Source organism: Macaca thibetana, chromosome 17 (assembly GCF_024542745.1).
Source record: "Macaca thibetana thibetana isolate TM-01 chromosome 17, ASM2454274v1, whole genome shotgun sequence".
NCBI lineage: Eukaryota > Metazoa > Chordata > Mammalia > Primates > Cercopithecidae > Macaca > Macaca thibetana.
The window spans coordinates 35866306-35871217 of NC_065594.1; the positions used below are offsets into that span (position 1 = coordinate 35866306).

Sequence of the window (4912 nt, forward strand, 5' to 3'; positions counted from 1 at the left end):
CCGGCTAATTTTTTGTATTTTTAGTAGAGATAGGGTTTCACTCGTCGCGAACTCTCGAGCTCAAGCAATCCACCGGTCTCGGCCTCCCAAAGTGCTGGGATTACAAGCGTGAGCCACCGCGCCTGGCCCAGATTAATTTTAGACTTTCACAAATTTAATATTCATCTTAAAATCTCCAAAGAACTAAGACAACAGAAATTCAGGATGTTATCTCCAAAAGAGTAGAGTGAAAAAAAAAATAAAATGAAGAAAACAATATATCTCAATTAGTATGAAATAAGGCAAGAAAGGCAAGAAAAAGAAGCAAAATATCAAGACTTATAGAAATCACAAAATAATGTTGTGGAAATAATCCAATTTTATAACTAGTTACAATAAATAGAAAGGGATAAAATAAAACCAACAAAATAAAGTCTGCAAGATTAGCTATAAGAAATATAGTTATTTACATTAGATTCATATTAAGCTCACACATGGAAGGATTAGAAGTAAAGTTTTAGATAAATATAAACAAAAAGAAAACTGAAGTGGTCATATTAATATTAGGAAAATAGATATTTAACATGAAAAATTATTACCATGTATAAGTACGTCACTTCAAGTGAAAAAAAGAGAAATACCATGATTTTAAACTTGTGTACATGTAAAAACACAGTTTTGATTTTTTTTTTTTTACTAAAAGGAAAATAAAAGCTGACAGAACCATAAGTAAAGATTTCCAAATAAACAGAAAAATTTAACCGAATCTTTCAAATTTTTAATAACAGAGAAAAGTCGAAAACATTCAAAAGCCTTGAATAGAAAAATTCACAAGCTTGATCTAATCAATATATTTAGAATAGCATGCCGCAACTTCAGAATACACATACTTTTTAAATACAAAAGAATCCTTAAATAAAATTGGTCACATGTTAGGCAATCAAACATGTCACAACAGATATCAAAAAGGCAGGCTTTTAAGGACGATATTTTATTACCACAACTTAAAAGGGAAAAAGATAATATACTAACACTACAAATCTTAATATTTCAGGATAATTGCAGTTCCATAATTTTTCTGGAAACTCGTAGATGTGCCCCATAAATAGCAAGCTTACTTTCTGAAATAACATGAGGCCCCAAAGCCCTGAAATTAAAGAGTTCCTGGCCCATCCAATCTCACAGCAGCCTGCCTGCCCTTTCCTTTCAACATGACAGATGATGCTGTGTCCTCCTTCAACAGCGACTTCCTGGAAGGTGGGGTGGTAGAAGCCATCTCTTTTTTTTTTTTTTTTTTTTTTAAATTTATTTATTATTATTATACTTTAAGTTGTAGGGTACATGTGCATAACATGCAGGTTTGTTACATATGTATACTTGTGCCTTGTTGGTGTGCTGCACCCATCAACTCGTCATTTACATCAGGTATAACTCCCAATGCAATCCCTCCCCCCCCCCCCCCTCCCCCCCTCCCCATGATAGGCCCCGGTGTGTGATGTTCCCCTTCCTGAGTCCGAGTGATCTCATTGTTCAGTTCCCACCTATGAGTGAGAACATGCGGTGTTTGGTTTGCTGTTCTTGTGATAGTTTGCTAAGAATGATGGTTTCCAGCTGCATCCATGTCCCTACAAAGGACACAAACTCATCCTTTTTGATGGCTGCATAGTATTCCATGGTGTATATGTGCCACATTTTCTTAATCCAATCTGTCACTGATGGACATTTGGGTTGATTCCAAGTCTTTGCTATTGTGAATAGTGCCGCAATAAACATACGTGTGCATGTGTCTTTATAGCAGCATAATTTATAATCCTTTGGGTATATACCCAGTAATGGGATGGCTGGGTCATATGGTACATCTAGTTCTAGATCCTTGAGGAATCGCCATACTGTTTTCCATAATGGTTGAACTAGTTTACAATCCCACCAACAGTGTAAAAGTGTTCCTATTTCTCCACATCCTCTCCAGCACCTGTTGTTTACTGACTTATTAATGATTGCCATTCTAACTGGTGTGAGATGGTATCTCATTGTGGTTTTGATTTGCATTTCTCTGATGGCCAGTGATGATGAGCATTTTTTCATGTGTCTGCTGGCTGTATGAATGTCTTCTTTCACAGAATTGGAAAAAACTGCTTTAAAGTTCATATGGAACCAAAAAAGAGCCCGCATCTCCAAGACAATCCTAAGTCAAAAGAACAAAGCTGGAGGCATTCACGCTACCTGACTTCAAACTATACTACAAGGCTACAGTAACCAAAACAGCATGGTACTGGTACCAAAACAGAGATATAGACCAATGGAACAGAACAGAGTCCTCAGAAATAATACCACACCTCTACAGCCATCTGATCTTTGACAAACCTGAGAGGAACAAGAAATGGGGAAAGGATTCCCTATTTAATAAATGGTGCTGGGAAAATTGGCTTGCCGTAAGTAGAAAGCTGAAACTGGATCCTTTCCTTACTCCTTATACGAAAATTAATTCAAGATGGATTAGAGACTTAAATGTTAGACCTAATACCATAAAAATCCTAGAGGAAAACCTAGGTAGTACCATTCAGGACATAGGCATGGGCAAAGACTTCATGTCTAAAACACCAAAAGCAACAGCAGCAAAAGCCAAAATTGACAAATGGGATCTCATTAAACTAAAGAGCTTCTGCACAGCAAAAGAAACTACCATCAGAGTGAACAGGCAACCTACAGAATGGGAGAAAATTTTTGCAATCTACTCATCTGACAAAGGGCTAATATCCAGAACCTACAAAGAACTCAAACAAATTTTCAAGAAAAAAACAAACAACCCCATCAAAAAGTGGGCAAAGGATATGAACAGACATTTCTCAAAAGAAGACATTCATACAGCCAACGGTAGAAGCCATCTCTAAGGCAGCAGTCGCACCCATCAAGTGGTGCAAGCTGCTGCTGCAGGTGCAGCATGCCAGCAAGGAAATTACCACACATAAGCAATACAAGTGCATTATAGACTGCATGGTCCATATTCCCAAGGAGAAGAGAGTCCTGTCCTTCTGGCGTTGTAACCTGGCCAACGTGATCAGATACTTCCCCACCCAGGCTCTCAACTTTGCCTTCAAAGATAAATACCAGCAGATCTTCCTGGGTAGTGTGGACCAGAGGATGCACTTTTGGCACTATGTTGCAAGGAACCTGGCATCAGGCAGTGTGCTGGAGCCACATTCTCGCGTTTTGTGTACCCTTTTGATTTTGCCTGTACCCATCTACCAGCGGATGTGGGTAAAGCTGGGGCTGAAAGGGAATTCAGAAGCCTTGGTGACTGTCTGGTTAATATCTACAAATCTAATAGGATTAAAGGCCTGTGCCAAGGCTTTACCATGTCTGTGCAGGGTATGATCATCTACCCAGCTGCTTACTTCAGTATCTGTGACACTGCAAAGGGATTGCTTCCGGATTCCAAGAGTACTCACATCATCATCAGCTGGATGATTGCATAGCCTGTCATTGTCGTTGCAGGGTTGATTTCCTATCCATTTGACACTGTTCACTGCTGAATGGTGATACAGTCAGGGCATAAAGGAACTGACATCATGTACACAGGCTTTTTTTTTTTTTTTTTTTTTTTTAGATGGAGTCTCGGTCGCCCAGGCTGGAGTACAGTGGCATGATCTAGGCTCGCTGCAACCTCCAACTCCCGGGTTCAAGTGATTCTCCTGCCTCAGCCTCCTGAGTAGCTGGGATTACAGGCGTGAGTCACCAAGTCCAGCTAATTTTGTATTTTTCGTAGAGATGGGGTTTCACCATGTTGGCCAGGCTGGTCTTGAGTACACAGGCATTTTTGACTGCTGAAGAAAGACGGCGCTTGATGAAGGAAGCAAAGATTTTTCAAGGGTGCATTGTCCAGTGTTCTCAGTGTCATGAGTGATGCTTTTGTGCTTGTCTTGCATCATGAAATCAAGAAGTACCCATAGGTTGCTTCCTAGAATTTTTCCCTCTGTGAACAGGCATGTGGTATTATATAATATTTCATAAGCATTCTTGGCAGACTCATGGCTGTCAATTTATCAGTGGCAACTATTTACTGGTTGAAAATAGGAAGCAATAATATTCATCTAGTTAGTTTTCTCTTCTTGTGAGATCTCAGCTCACTGAAACCTCTACCTCCCAGGTTCAAGCAATTATCCTGTCTCAGCCTCCTGACAGCTGGGACTATAGGTGGTCACCACCATGCCAAGCTATTTTTTTTTTTTGTATTGTTAGTAGAGACAGGGTGTCTATATGTTGGCCAGGCTGGTCTTGAACTCCAGACCTTATGTGATCTGCCCATCTTAGCCTCCCAAAGTGATGAGATTACAGGCATGAGCCACTGCGCCCGGCTACTAGTTTTCTCTTAAAACCATTTTCATGATATGATGATGGGACTCAATTATATTTTTTATTTCATGGATGGGAAGAATCAATATTGTGAAAATGGCCATACTGCCCAAAGTAATTTATAGATTCAATGCTATTCCCACTAAACTACCAATGATATTCTTCACAGAATTAGAAAAAAAAACGACTTTCAAATTCATATGGAACCAAAACAGAGCCTGAATAGCCAGGACAATCCTAAGCAAAAAGAACCACACTGGAGGAGTCATGCTCCCTGACTTCAATCTGTACTACAAGACTAAAGTAACCAAAACAGCATGATACTGGTACACATAGCCCAATGGAAGAGAACAGTGAACTCAGAAATAAGACTGCACCTACCACCAACTGATCTTTGGCAAACCTGACAAAAACAAGCAATGAGGAAAAGACTCCCTATTTAATAAATGGTGCTGGAAGAACTGGTTAGCCATATGCAGAAAATAAAACCTGGACCCCTTCTTTATACCTTATACAAAAATTAATTCAAGATAGATTATAGACTTAAATGTAAAACCCAAAACTATAAAAACCTTAGATG

The 4912-nt window shown here is 39.2% G+C and overlaps 1 pseudogene; it reads left to right on the forward strand.

The window, feature by feature from the left end:
* The first annotated feature begins 1190 nt into the window (after window positions 1-1190).
* On the forward strand, window positions 1191-3929 carry LOC126940258 (ADP/ATP translocase 2-like; annotated as a pseudogene).
* The last annotated feature ends 983 nt before the right edge of the window (window positions 3930-4912 follow it).